This window comes from Saccopteryx bilineata, chromosome 12, assembly GCF_036850765.1.
Source record: "Saccopteryx bilineata isolate mSacBil1 chromosome 12, mSacBil1_pri_phased_curated, whole genome shotgun sequence".
Classification (NCBI taxonomy): domain Eukaryota; kingdom Metazoa; phylum Chordata; class Mammalia; order Chiroptera; family Emballonuridae; genus Saccopteryx; species Saccopteryx bilineata.
In genome coordinates, this window is record NC_089501.1 from 45,689,217 (window position 1) to 45,705,201 (window position 15,985).

At 41.0% G+C, this 15,985-nt stretch overlaps 1 protein-coding gene across 4 annotated transcripts in view; it reads left to right on the top strand.

The window, feature by feature from the left end:
* The window catches only part of ESR1 (estrogen receptor 1), a 366,942-nt gene that overhangs the window by 316,840 nt on the left and 34,117 nt on the right, over nt 1-15,985 (top strand). The window lies entirely within an intron of this gene.

Consider the following 15,985-nt stretch of genomic DNA (forward strand, 5'->3'; position numbering starts at 1 on the left):
AAGAATGAGCCATCAGGTGGGACTTCTGAAAGACCCTTTTTCTTCACTGAGATGCATTGTGACTTTTGGAGTGATAGACAGTTGCCATGTATATGTGGTGTAAGTTCACCCAGAGGAAGCCATTCAGTTCATGCTACTCCATTTTTAGGTGTTGTAGTCATGCAGGTAGAAAGGCTATGAGATGAACTGTCATTCCACAGTAGGTGTGTCCCGTAAAACACAAAATTTAAAGATTTTTGTTTGTTTTGTTTCATTTTATTTTATTTTATATATTTTTTTTTACCATGAACAATTTATACAGACTTGCTATATCTAACTAAAAACATTCTTAGATCCTGGACAAGAAAAAGCTAAAGGAATTTGTTACCACCAAACCAATATTATAAGAAATAGTAAAAGGAAAACTTCTTTAAGAAGAAGGAGAAAAAAGATTAAAAAAATATAAAAAACAAAAAACAAAATGGCAATAACTACACAACTATCAGTAATTAATTTAAATGTAAATAAATTAAATGCTTCATCAAAAGACATAGGGTGGCTGAATGGCTAAGAAAATAAGACCCATACATATGCTGCCTACAAGAGACCCATTTTAGGTCAAAAGACACACAAAGACTGAAAGTAAAGGGATGGAAAAAGATATTTTATGCAAATGGAAACGGAAACAGAGTTGAGGTGGCAATACTTGTATCAAACAAATTAGACTTTAAAACCAAGGTTATAACAAGAGACAAGGAAGGACCCTACAGTTGCACTTCTGAGTATTTATCCAAAGAGACCCGAAACACTAATTGAAAAAGACATTTTTATCACAGCATTATTTGCAGTAACCAAAAGATGGGAGTAACTTATGTGTCTGTCCATTGATAGACAAATGGGTAGAGAAAAGTGGTACATATACACAAGGGAATATGACTCAGCCACAGAAAGGGATGAAATCTAGCCATCTGCTGCAGCCTGGATGGACCTAGAGAGTATTAGGCTGAATGAAGTGGGTCAGACAAAGACAAAGATCATGAGATTCACTTATATGTGAAGTATAAAAAAATAAACAGAACAGAAACAAATTCATGGGTACAGAGAACATTTTGATGGTTGCCACATGGGAGGAAGGGAGGGGCATTGGTGAGAAAAATGAAGGGATGAAAACATACCAATTGCCAGTTATGAAAACAGTCATGGGGATGTAAAGTACAGCTTAGGAAATACAGTCAATAATAGTGTAATAACTATGTGTGGTGTCAGATAGGTACTAGACTCACAGGTGATCACTTTATAAGTTGTATAGATGTCTAATTGCTATGCTGTGCACTTGAAACTAATGTAATATTCTATGTCAACTGTACTTGAAAAAATTTTTTACATTCTTAGATAAGAATTTCCTTTATTATCTTTCCTTTATTATCCATTAGAATGTTTACAAGTTCTAGTTAATATACAAAAACCAAATCTGTCTTTAGACAACTAGAAACAAATACAGAACATAAATAAATATAAATATAATTATATTTTATAATTATATGTACTTTTTACAGTAGTAAAACTATTATGTATTTTGGAATAAATTTAATAAAGAAATTGCAGGTGCTCTATAGAGATGATTAGAAACCTCAATTAAAAACCATTAAGAACATAAAACTTTAAAGAGAAATCTATACCATATTTATGGCTAGGAAGATTCATTTTTCAAAATATATCAATTCTCTACAAATTTATCTATAAATTCAGTGCATTTCTAATCATTCTAAAATTCATATGGCAGAGGTCAAACACCAAGTATAGCCAAATACTTCTGAAGACAGAAAGTAAGGTAGGTAGATTTGGTAAAAAAACTATAATAATGAAGTTATAAAGTCATAAAGCTATTAAAAATAAGACAATGTGGTATTGTATTGAAATAGGCATGCTTATTAATGAAATGGAAAATAGAGTTCAGAAACTGGCATTTAGGAACAACTGACTCATGGCAGGGAGAGTGGAGAGGACTGTGAGATTTCGAGGGAAAGGAGCGACCATCACATTTCCCGAGATAACTGCTTATCTACACAGAAAAAAAAATCTGATCTTACTTTATAGCATGTGAAATAATTCCAGGCAAATAAAGGAGTTAATTAAGAAACAGCAAAAACTTTTATAAGAAAATGTACCTCAGGGTCAGGGATTATGTCTTAAACAGACACACAAAAAAACTTAAAATTGATCTCTCTAAAATTAAAAATGTTTATAAAGAAAATAAAAAGGTCAGTTGATGATGTGGATATTTTTTATTGTGCTTTCCAGAGTACGTGTATTATGAGAATTTTATTGTATGCACCGAATATTACACGGGAAATACAGTAGGGAAAGAGAACAACTTAAACAGCTCGCAATGACTTGCCCTTCACATCCATCATCAGTTGAGTCAGGAACATGTATCACTTTAAGTTTTCTGAAATATGAAATGGAAATACTTGTGAAGGGCCCTCACCGATGCATTTAGAGTTTGTATGTTCAGGAAAATGGAATTGAAAGGTTTTAGTAAGAGTCATGGGCCCAATCCTTGAAATGGATGTTGGTTGAGCTTTCTGTATGTAATTGCAACACAATAAGACTCAGCAGCATTTCAGTAAAGTGGGGGTGGAAGAGGAGCATGCTGCTTCGAGAGCTTCATTAGCTCTCTGCAGACTGGGGCTCTCCAGGTTGCTGGGCGGAGCCCTGTTGACCTCGGTTCGGAACCAATTTTCCTCATCATTGAGGCCTGGGGGTCAGAGTGCAGCATGAAGTCCTTGGGAGGAGACGGGGTGGGGTAAGAAAGGATAAAAATGTTTTCTAAAAGCCCAGAAATGGGTTCCAATTTTATTTGTCAATTGTTTCCAGAACAATATATTGTAGTGCCAATCATTGATGAAATGGCAGGAATATACTTCAATCCCTACTTTAGTTTCCTAAAAATGTTTTTGGTAAATTGGAGCAATGACATTTGCCCAGTTCAGTGTTATTCTGTTGGACAAAAGATATAATTTCTATATGTCCTGTGGCCTGTAGCCTTAGAAATATTTAGGGGGGGGGATAGAGAGAGAGAGAGAGAGTGATGAAAAGAAATATAATTGAATGACAAGATAACCTGGAGATGTTTTCTTTGAGCATATGTACCCTGATTTATTGATGTCACCCCATTAAAATTAATAAAAATTTATTTTAAAAAACCCCCAAAAACATTGCCCTTTATGGTAAGGGCGATGAGAAAGACACCTTTATCCATAAAGAACACATAGATAATCTCTTAGTTCTTCCCTAAAAATGCCAGGACACATGATTCTCATTGGACTGGAACAGGTTCATGTGGCCTTTGAACTAAATGAAACTCAGTAAATTTTTCTTAACTTTTATTTCCGTTTCTAATAAGCACTTAAGAGCTATTATTACTTTTTCTTCTCTTAGACGGCTTTGCTTTAAAAAAAAATGCCTTAGAGACCACACTTTTAGAGAATCAGGGTAGGTTTTAAGTGATGATGAAAAACCTATAATGTGTGTCATGCTGTGGTTTATGATGTGCTACCTCATGTCCCTCCTTGGAACAGCTCTTTGAGGACATCAAGACAAGTATAATAATGCTCATATTTCTTCTGAGAAAATGACTTTCATTGCTGTTAAACCTTAAAAAGCTTGCTTATGATCACAAAGCTAGTTAGTGGCAGGATCAAGACTCCACACTCCATATCAGTGCTTAATCGTACCACCCTTCATAAATGATTTTTATCAACATTTTCCTAGGCATTAGGAATCTAGGGAGACATGAGGTACAGCCCTGGCCTCTGAGAGCATATAATATATTGGGGGGGGACAGTTACATGAGTGTAATGGCTTACTATTCAATAAAAGCAAATTGCTAAATGGGGGGTATGGTGGTAAATACCATCTGTGGCTATAAACTTATAGCCACAGGTCTAATCTGAGAAGTGGCAGTGGGGAGTGGTAGATGGAGAAGCAGGAGGACAATTACTGTGACGGATGAGTTGTTTGCTCCCAGAGCTCAGAAAAAAAAAGAAAGTAAGTGCAGTGGAATCTTCAGTCCAAGAACCTGGTACCAGGACTGGCCCCGTGCACTTGACCATTGAACAGACTCTGGAACTTGTTTAAAAGAAAGTTGTAGGAGTTTTTAAAGTCCCAGTGCAGTAGCAGCTTGGAAGTGAGCCAAAGCATAGATTTTTACACTCACGTTCAAATACAGTGGTGCAAAGGGAGCCCCACAGAGGCCTTTTGAGAAGACTGAGTGTTTGAGTACGCAGCAGAGAGTCAAGGCACGTGAAAGTGAGCCTAATGGGAGAAGGGACAGTTGTGACAGAGCTCCTCACTGTGTTGTCTGAGAGACGGCTCTGCAGCCAGACTGCAGGTGGGCCAACCACTGTTAGGGTTGGTGCTGGAGCTAGGTTGCCTGGTGGCCTCACCTATGAGATTTTGTTGGTACTAAGAAAAGAGTAACACTGTTTTAAGTTTGTTCATCAAAAGTGGAGCTCAGTAATTCAAGATAATGACTGAACACTTTTACTTACCTTCTTGCAGATGTTAGTAGGTCTACAAATATTGATTGTGTGAAATATTATTTTGAAGGCTTAGCCTGTTTGCACTTACAAAATCCCTGAGTCATTAGTTTAGAGCTGAAACAGCATTTAAGAGTTAGGGCAGTGGTTTTTCACATTCTCTTCTGTGGGTCCTTCCAAGTAGGAGACTCAGGGGTTGCCCTGAAGGAAGGAAACAGGTGTGTGGGTCTTTGGGACATCCTGACAGTCCTTCCAAAGCACATGGACTTTGTTTAATTACCACTTTATTTAATAAAAAGACCACTTCCAAAAATACCACTGATTTGGCCCGACCTCCTTGTTTGTAGATGAGAAATTGGACTTCTAGAAAGGTTAAGTGATTTGCTCAAGGTTGCACAGCTGTTTGTTAACAGGGTGGGACCGAGAGGACAAGTCCACGCCTCTGGTGCAGTGTCCTTTACGATTACATAACGCTACCTATTACTGCACTTTTCAGATTTTAGCATAATCAAAGGAAACATTTAAAAATACACTTCTATATCAGCACCTAAATGCAAGAGCTACAAAAAACAACTGCCCATAACAGCAGATCCATTTCTACCCGTCCCCACCCCATCACTCGGAAATAGCTTTCAGTATCATTCGCCCTTATTCCAATAAACATGCTTGCTTTATATCCATAGTTTTATTTGATTAAAACTTAGATTGAGAAACATGAAATGAAGTTAGAAAAAAAAAATTTTGTGGTGAACTCAAGGCAAAGATTGTCCATAATAAAAGATGAAGAGAATGAAGAAAACAAAAGCACTCTGGAAGAGTTGTAAACATCAGAGAAAGACATATTCAACAAAATAGGACTGTTCTGAATGTGACTTAAGAAGTTCTGCCATCTTCTCTTAACTCTGTCTTCAAGCCTAGTTTGCGAACTGGCTTCCAGGGGAAGCCATTTTTCTCATCCTGGTTGTACTTCCAACTTCTGCATGAAAAGCCTGGAGATTCTAAGAGGAATTCAGTATTCAGGTCACTTCTGATTTTCAACTCAAGTTTCTCAGATTGTTTGGCTCAATGCTTTGCATTGGTTGGTTTTTCTTACTGCATTTCAAAGGCAGAACACTTTCCCGTAGCCTTAAACTAACTGCTAAAATAACTCCCTCACTCAATTTCTTATCCTAGCTAACAAACAACAACAACCAAAAACCTTAAAAATTTCTCTTCTAAAAATGGAGTCCAGATGACCTCAAAACATCTTGTCACTTGGGCCTCAGTTCAAGTGTCACCTCCTCAAAGACAAGCCAGCTAAAGTTGCCCTTCTGCCAACTTGCCTGCTGCTCTGTTTTACTTCCTAAAAGCCCCTATCACAATGGGAGGTGATCTTGTGCATCGATTACTTGTCTGTTACCTGTCTCTGTCACTTCAATGGAAGTTTCAGGAAAGTAGGACCTTGACTAACTTGCAAAATTTTTGGGATCTAGAAAGAACGTGATAAATCCTAATTGGATGAATAACTCTAGAAGTCCTGTCAAAATTCCTAGGGCATTAGCTTAGTTATTAGACTCCCAACACTCTGTATTGGGTATATGTCAATCCTCTCTAAGGATAGTGTGTGAACTAAGGTTTTCTTTGTAAAAAGAAGAGGGAAATAAAGGCATCGTTTTTATTCAGAGATTTCAGGGACCGTAATTGACTCTGGTGCATTTTGTTTTTGTTCCATAAAACCAAATTTTGTGGTGCACTTTGTCCTGGATTGTGGGTGCATGAGAACTTTTACAGCTGGAACCCCAGGTTACCAATGCAAATTTTATTTTCTTCCTGCTAGAGAGACTTGAGGAAATACTCCCCACTGTGAGCCTGATCTTTGGAAAACATAAATCTTGGTACTCTTCCCATAAAATTTCCTAAGAATTCTCTTCAAACGGCAGTGGCCTCTCTTGGACTGGGGATGAAGTCCCCAGACCAGGGCCAGAGGGCCCCGTTTCTGCTGCTGCCTGGACCTTCTCCTCCAGTACCCCTTGTTTGTGTCTGGCTCAGCCAGTCCCAAGGTTCCAGGGTGTTGGCCTTATACTTCTCAAACTTATCAAGCAGCTTCTTGCTTCCAAAACTTGCACTTGTCTCTCTCCTTGGGAAACTCTTTCCAATTCTTTTCCTAACTCCTAGTTCTTGAGGTTTCGGTTTAAATGTTACTTCCTCAAAGAGGCCTTCTCTGACACTCACCTTTCCCCATTCTAACATGGTCCCCTTGATATACCCTCTTATAAGATCTGAATTCCTTCTTCTTGACATTTATTGCAATGGATAGTTTTGCTTTATTTTACGTGTGTGTGTGTGTGTGTGTGTGTATTTGTGTGTGTATGTGTATTTAATGTCTGTCTACCTTACTAAACAGTATACTGGAAAAGTAAATGTTTTGCTCGTGTTTTACTCACAACACTTAACACAGTGCCTGGAATATAATATCTTCTGACTCAATAAATATTTACTGAATGAATATTGGAATGAACAAATAAAATTAATCTTTGAGTTCCCAGTGCCGAGCAAAGAGTCTGACATATATATATAATTGACTCAAAAAATAGTGCACAACTAAGATTGAGCTAATGAATAAAGTGTGAATCATATTTGTTACAGGGAAACAATGATTGATTTATTAAAAGTAGGAGCCCAACTCTCACCTATAAACATAGCACTCTCATTATTCATTCATCTTCATTCCAGTTAACAGAATCTACTCCTCTAAGTAGAGAAAAACTACCTAATTGCTTTGTATGTAAAGTTCTAAAATGTCCCAGTGGAAAATCAATAACTGAGACATTCTTCCTCTTGTCTTATATACTTGATGTGGGTATCTTAAAAGATAGGTCAAATTTCATTTCAGTTGGATATTTGAGTAGACACAACTATTAGAGAATTTTCCTCCAGGGACTTACTTTAGTTCTTAAACTATATACTCTGCACAAGCAACTTCAAGTGGATTATTATCTATAGAAGTGCAGAATTCCATCTCCCTTTGGCAAACCATTCAAACCCAGAAGTGTGCTTTACACATTCTGACAGAAGTGTCTGTAATAACCAGCTCTAACCTCCTTTCTTACCACTTTAGTACCCGAAAGTATATAAAAAGAGTGCATGTTGAGTTTTGTTCTGTTTATTATAAAATATCTCTTGGCTTAAAAACTCTTCTGGCTATCAGCCACCTGTTGTGAGAAAAATAAACAGCCTAGAGTTCCTTAGAGTCTTATTTCTTCCTGCATGACAGGTAGATTAATAAAGATAATTTAGCATTAGATGACTAAGTGTTGGACACTAAAATCCAGACACATCTTTCATGCAGACCAACCGTGTGCACTAGCATGAACAAAGAGGATCTGAATCCTTCTGCTTGAGTAATAGGTGTATCAATCGTCTATCCTCTGTTGCCAGGATCGGAGGGAGGCTTACCATGACTCCTATAAAGCTGAAGTCCACCTTTAGAGACTGAAGTAGAAAGAGAGAAAGAGAGAATGAGAGTGCTGCGGCCTTGTTTTGGGACATGATTGGGGAAATAGGTAGGGTCTTCATTCTGGAAAGGGTTGAATATGAAGTTTGAGATGTGTGATTGGAGCCTATGGGGCCACTTCCACACTCCAGTAACCAGGGAGGTAGTGCTTTAGCAAGGTAAGTCTCTGAAGGAGAATGTCTTGTTTTTGGGGCTGAAAATATCCTGAGGACTCTGCATAAGAGAAATGTTCACTCCTTTCTTTGATTGTAATGAGCATCCAAATGAAAGAATCTTTTTTTTTCTCCTTTCATTCGAAGTCCGTTTAATGGCCACTCATATTGATTGGCTTTTCTTAGTAGAGTTCCATATGTAGCAAATGGCAACAACAACAACAAAACCAAACATGGGTTTAAGCTAAGAAGAGCAGAGAGCTGAAAGCTTCCTACAGTCACGTTTCCCAACCTCTTCGGCGAGGTCTGCTTGACTGGGGATGTGACTTCTGAGAACATTTCTAAAATGCTGCTAAATTGTTCCATGTGTTTATTCCTCAAACTCTCAGTAAAGGTAAAACCAGCTCTCAGGCGCATAGCAGCCTCTCTCAAGGTAAAGGACCACAAGACATTTCCACTTGAAGTCCAGTCCTTCTATACGAATCATACGACATGGTTTTTATCTCCCTTTTGTCGGAGAAATTTTAAGAAGATGATCAAATGATCATCTTCTTAAAATTACTCCTATCAGTTTCTATTTTATTCCATTTTCCCTGTAATTCTTTACCCAAACACCATACTTTTTTCAAAAAGGAATGAAGATATTTTTTGTTAGTCATTTTCGTGTTTTTAGTTCACCTTGATATATAGCCTGTGATAGTTAAAGTACGTTAACATATAAAGCAAAGAATTTGTCCCGATGTCATGAGGTGCAAAGAGGAAAGGGTGGGCGTGAGAGAATTGATCTAGGTCTAGTCAGTTTGTGGAGTCCATTCTTGCAGTCTTCGGATCATTGCATTTGCTCAGGACAGTCTTCAGAGGGAAAGAGCTCAAATTTGGTATGAGGATGGGAGTTGCAGAGCCAGAAATAAATGAGTCCTGGGTAATATTTCAAAACAGTCAGACCATTTGTGAATTCTTAATCATCCATTTAACTTTGTGCGTGGTTATAATTATAGGACCCTTGGGCTCAATATTCTTTTTTTTTTTTTAAATACTTTATTGATTTTACAGAGACAGGAGAGAAAAGGGAGCATGGAATGGGAAGTAACAACTCATAGTTGTTTCAGGCTAGTTATTCATTGCTTGCTTGCGGTATGTGCCTTGACCAGGGAAGCCCGGGGTTTCGAACCGACAACCTTGGCATTCCAGGCTGAAGGTTTATCCACTGCGCCACCACAGTGGGCTCAATATTCTTAAAGTTCTATATTTTAGATACTTGATGTCTTCTCTACTTGAGTGGACACCACCCCTCTGGAACTCTACCACCAGCAATCTCTTAAATTGGAAGCCCCCTCTCCAGGGGGCATTCTCTATAGCTTCTACTTATCCCACCCCTTATTCCTACTTGATCTGCTCTTTAAAATTTGATAGTTAATACTTCCTAATCTTATGACAAACAATTTTCTGATTTAATCTTCCTTGTGGGGCATCCTATGTCCCATAGGCAGTCAGTGCAAAACTTCCTTCTAGAATCTCTTTCCTTTTCACTTTTCTCCAGGCCTGAAGAGTCAGTCTTCTACCCTGGACCACATCCACCGTTGACTTCTTTCCTTTCACTCCCAGGCTACTTGGCACTGCTATGAAAACCCAGGGTAGCACCTTGATCTGGCCCCAGAATTCATGCTTATCTTTCTTTCTTTGCCTACACTGTGGATCATTCACCAATGTCTATTGTTTCTTCCCTCACAAAGAATTTCTAAAATATTCCTTATTTATCTTTACAAGCTTGGTCATTGTCACATGCCTTCTTTTCCTTCCTCGTGCCTGCAGTTCCTTCCCAGGCTCTTTCCCTCTTTCCCTTGCTCCCTTCTGCGTACTGATGCCAAATTAATGTCACCCGCCGATGAACTTATGATGGTCTTTTCTTACATATTTTCTCCCATATCATCTCAAGCCTTTTACTAACCACTCCACACACTGACTGTGCTCTTTCCAAGTTTCTCTTCATACAAATGCCAGACTACCAGCTGATTACTCATCAGTTCCTGAATAGGCCTTATCATATTCTACCTCTCAGCTTGTACTGATACCATTTAATCTGAGAATTCCTTCCCTCTTGCTCAACCTCTCCTTGCAGACCTACAGCAAATGCCACAGACCCAATTATACCAGTTGGAAGTGACTAGAGGCTATAAAGCAAGGTTTCCTAGGATAAAGTCCTTATATCCCTTTAGTCAGTCCACAGCCATGTATATCTTTGCATCCTAACCGTATCTGTGTGTCAGTGTGTTGGGAGTGAGTTGGGACAAGGAGTAATCAGATCCATGCATCTATTCTTTGTCATGGGGTACAGGCTGATGCTTGTCACAGATAGCCCTAAAATTTCAGCTGCTCAGTACAATGGAAGTTTATATTTTTACACTGGCCACTGTTCAATGTAAGCATCTTTCTTGGGTAGGTGACCTTTCCATTCAGAGACCCAGGATTCTTCTAATGGTTCTGCCCTCCACTTGGTCCTGTTACTGTTCTTTAGTCTGGCAGGAGGTGGGGACAAGGGCTGGGGGAGGCATACTGTTTCTTCACTATTCCATCACAGAAGTAATGAAAACGGCTTTCACTCACTTCCATTAGGCAGAATCCAACCACATATCCACCCTAAACTACAGGGAAGGCTGGGAGCTGCTGTCTAGGGGAACAACACAAGGAAAAGGAAATGTGTTTTGGTGAATTCGGCAGTCACCGTCTTCACTTCTGGTTACCAAATATCTATTTCTCTCACACAAGAACACACCGTTCTTCCCCAGGGGAACCAGTCCAAAGTTGCCTCCAGTCACTGTGTCCAGCTCCAAGTCCATCAGCTCAAAGATTTCTCGCTGATGTGCAGGCCACGCCATCAAGCATGGCTGTGGCTTTCCTGGCTTGGCAGCCTCCACTCACAAATACACCTAATATCCAAAGTGGGAGGAAGGGCAGGGTAACTGCAACAGAAAGGAAGAGGGAAGAGTTGCATTGATTTTCATAGCCAATTATGAAACCCAACTGCAAAGAACGAAGAAGCATCTACTCTGAGGGACTTGGAAGTTCTCCCGCTGGTCCCTAAATCTACTGTCTGAGGAGAAAAGAAGGAACTTTCTATTTTTCTCCATGAACCTCGGTTTCACCTCTGGGATGCTCTTGGTTTCCGTTATTCCCCTTGAAATGAGCAGCGAGAAGCGTGTTCTTTCAATGAGCTGGGTCCAGCGTTCCTAGACCTTCCTGTGCTGGGAACACTCTGGGCATGGCCCAGTCCTTTTCCCAGCCTGCTGTCTGCATGAAGAACGCTTCAAGGACCTATATACAGCAGAGCCAGAGGTAGAAGGATCCTGGATCCCTAATTAGGAAGGCCACTTACCAAGAAAGACGCCTACACTGGGCATTGACCTGAGGAAGAAATGAACTTCCATTGTGTTGAGTAGCTGAGATTTTTGGGTCGAAGCCTTGAGCAATCATAAGCTTTTGTTTTTTAGTTCAGGCTTATCATTTCTTTGGCAGTGTAGTTGTCTCAGAAAAAAAAAATAGTAAGCTTCTATTCTATTTTCTAATGTCAGTTCCATCTGCTTGTAACCACACCCAAAGTCGTTTTCTAGACACAGTTCTCAACTCTGACGTTCTTATTCACTTCTCTGTCATGTGGCCTCTCCCTCATGATTTATTGGGGACTCTCTTGAGACAATTTGAAAAATAGGCTTGGATGGGAATGTTACATTCTCCCGGTGTTACCCATTACCACCTGAGCCTGTGACCACGGAGTTCATGTGTAAACTGGAAAGTCTAACCGGCCCTTTCCTGCTCGGAACCCTGTTCGATTTCATCTCTTCATAGTTCATGGCCAGAAGCAGATGGCTTTTCCAAACTGGTAAGACTGTTTGTCTTTGGGATGCTCTCATTCACTTCAGTTTCTGCTTGGGAACCATTCCATTCTTGCTTGAGCTCATCTCCTTCCTGTGATGCCTTACTCCAGACGGCCATCGTGTCCACTGCGCACGACCTCTCTGGCTCCTTCTGCTCCCTTCCCTGGCCCGTGGTCAGCCAGCCAAGTTCACTCAGGCCACAGCTTGACCAGATATTTTGCAGTGTTGTTAACAGAGCTTTCTAGCCTACTCTCTCTCTTTCTTGTTCTTTAGCATTTAAGATAGCAAACATTTTTTTTATGGCAGTACCCCACTTCCAGTACCCATTTCTTTGTTGATCCACATAAGCAAACAGCTGAATCAACCAACCACCATGTTCTAATGGCTTAGTTATTTTTTTATTCGGCTTACAATTCAATGTGGGTGGTTCTGTCTATCTGCTCATTGAGGCACAGAGTGAAGTAACTGAGTCAGGTCACAGAATTGGTAAATAGATGCATCAAGATTTGAACTCAGGGCCCTGGCCGGTTGGCTCAGTGGTAGAGCGTCAGCCTGGCGTGCGGGGGACCCGGGCCAGGGCACATAGGAGAAGCGCCCATTTGCTTCTCCACCCCCTCTCCTTTCTCTCTGTCTCTCTCTTCCCCTCCCGCAGCCAAGGTTCCATTGGAGCAGGGATGGCCCTGGCGCTGGGGATGGCTCCTTGGCCTCTGCCCCAGGCGCTAGAGTGGCTCTGGTTGCGGCAGAGCGACGCCCCGGAGGGGCAGAGCATCGCCCCCTGGTGGGCAAAGCTTCCCCCCTGGTGGGCGTGCCGGGTGGATCCCGGTTGGGCGCATGCGGGAGTCTGTCTGACTGTCTCTCCCCGTTTCCAGCTTCAGAAAAGAAAAGAAAAAAAAAAAAAAAGATTTGAACTCAGGCATCTTATCCACTTTCATCTGAAGTAATCAGCTTTCAGATACGGCCATTCAAACTTTGCATCTTTCAGGATATATTGCTTACAATTTGCCACTGTAAATGGCAAAGACGTATGGAATTTTGTTCCATACGTCAGAGTTGTATATGTAAACTGTTTTGATAATGCAAATATTTAGGGACTCATAGCATTGCAGAGCACGTGCTGAAATATCTTGTAGCATCAAAGATACAGAAGCTCTTTAAAAACAAGAAATCTTGCCACTGTTGATTTTAAACAGCATCTTAACTTGTAACCTTTTTTTGTAGCCGTACTGCACTTTCATCAGGACAGCTACATTAAATGTGTTAAGTTGATCTCTTGGGCTTTTTAAATTTGTTTGTCTGTTTTCATCTCTCAGTGTCTTTTTGTACAAAGAGAGGCTAAGGGGTAAGTAGCTACATTTTGTAAGATTATTATTTTTGCAAATATGCAAGGGCAGATTTGATCTGCACATCCTCATTAGAGCTCTTTATTTCCTAGTGGAAGAATAGGGACCTAAGGGCTTCTGAAAGACAGGCTTTTATCTCTGTGAGGAGAAAGTTCCAGCACACGCTTTCGCAAATCCTGTTTCTCTCCCCATTGCTTAAGTGTGCATGGACTGCATTTGAAGAAGGCGAAAGACAGAACAAGGTTTCCCCACGAGGGAGATCTGAGGTGCTCGGAACACCAGATATAATCGGTGGAGGAGCTCATCGCTGCAGGCTGTCACGTCTCACAGTGGGAGCTAGGGGCCCGGCTGCTTGCTAAACTACTCCTTATCTGCGACTGAAGCTGTGCTTCTTTTAAAAATAAATCCTGAGCTTCTGTACCCCGTGTGTTTCTCAGCCTCAGGAGCCCCTCATGGATGTGGACTCATCTTAACATCACTGAGTAATGTTACTGCCAGATTCTCAGTAATCAACCCATTTCTGCTGCCGCTGATTCACCTGCTCCATCTGAAAGGGAGTTCATGCTCTAGTCTAATTGGCTCCTTGAGGTTAAGGTAGAATATTTATTTTGGCAGGACTTTGAAAATGAAGCCCTGACCCCAAAGTGTAATGACCTCAGTGGACGGTAAAGTGTTCCTCTGTGTTGGGCAGGTGTCAGGTGTCTGTCCAACCAGCAAGGTCCACATTGATTTGTACCTGATCTTAGAATGACCAGTCGTGTTCCCTGGTTCATATGGCAAGCATTTTCACTTGGAATGATGCTAGTTAGAGAAATACAGATACCACGTAGTCAGTCAGTCATTTCTATGCAAGCAGCATTCTAGTGGTTTACTGAAAATAACACCATGGTCAACAAAGAACATAAATAGTTTTTATTTATTATACTAATAGTGGATAGGCTGAAGTGTTTAGACCAATGGAAAGGGTAGTGAGTTCATGCTTATGGAGACGTCAGCATAAAGATCTTCTAAAGTTTTAGAGCGCAACTCAGAAAATTGTAACTTCAATGGGATAAATACTCCCCCAAGAGCCCGCTAAGTTGAGAGTCAGAGCAGCCAACATAAAGGATGTCTGTTTGCATGAAAGTAAAACCCTGGGTCCCTCCTATCATTATGTCTCCATGACTTATACTTAATGTATGCTCCCTTTGTGTCCTCTCAAGGAAAACACACACATTCACACATGCACCTGCACATGCACACGCACACGCACACACAGAGAGCCAAATTGAGTGTTGTGAGGATGCGTCATACCTGAGGGCTCCATCTATGGCTCCTAGTCTGTGCTGAGGAGCAAGCATCATGTTGTGGACAGGTAACGATGATTGGTGAGAGCTAACAGGAGATCCCGTGAGAAGAGAAACACACTCTCGCTGGAAGCGTTAAGAACAAGCTTCTGGTGAGAAAATGTGGGAGACCACTGACAAGGAACCAGAAGAATAGAGAATGGTTTAGATTCCACTCTCTCCGTTTCTGAACCGAACTTTTGCTCACAGCAGGTAGAAGCAGGCTCCCTCCCACACCGACCGTTCCTCCCCTGCTGGTGTGCAGTCTGTTAGGTAAACAGAGACTTTACACTGAGAAAGGAACATTTCTCTATTTTGGCTATGAGTTGTTATTTTTAAAGCTTTATCCTCCAAACATTTTCCCCTATCCTTGTTTATTTTTTCACTAGGAGGAAAATGTGCTACTTAAAAAAAGAATTCAACTACAGGACAAGAAAAACTCACTTCTAGTGTTCTCTTTCGGACTAAGACCGACTCACCATTTGGTGTGACGAGCATCTGACCCCCTTCTTGAGCAACAAAGCGTTTCACGTTTCCCTCCACCTGCGTAGTGCTTTCGTGCACCTGGCTTCCCACAGTCAAAGCAACACAGACCATGGCAATTGCTTTTTGGATACTTCATGTACAAAGGCCAACCTCTGTAACTCTATAATTAACGTGACAGATCCAGGGATTAGACTATATGTCTCTTCTAAACATTTAAAATAAAAATGGTTTATTGGGCCCTGGCCGGTTGGCTCAGCAGTAGAGCGTCGGCCTGGCGTGAGGGGGACCCGGGTTCGATTCCCGGCCAGGGCACATAGGAGAAGCACCCATTTGCTTCTCCACCCCTCACCCCCCCTCCTTCCTCTCTGTCTCTCTCTTCCCCTCCCACAGCCAAGGCTCCATTGGAGCAAAGATGGCCCGGGCGCTGGGGATGGCTCCTTGGCCTCTGCCCCAGGCGCTGGAGTGGCTCTGGTTGCGGCAGAGCAACGCCCTGGAGGGGCAGAGCATCACCCCCTGGTGGACAGAGCGTTGCCCCTGGTGGGTGTGCCAGGTGGATCCTGGTCGGGGGCATGCGGGAGTCTGTCTGACTGTCTCTCCCCGTTTCCAGCTTCAGAAAAATACAAAAAATAAAAATAAAAAAATTATTTATTGATGGAAAATCTTTTTGCCTTGCCTTCTAGAATTCAAATGAATATTCATGTTCCATAAACAGAATGGCTATAGTTTTTTGATACAGATTTGCAGCCAGTAGATTTTTATGAATGTGATCCTTATCATGTCTTCTGGAAGCTTCTCTG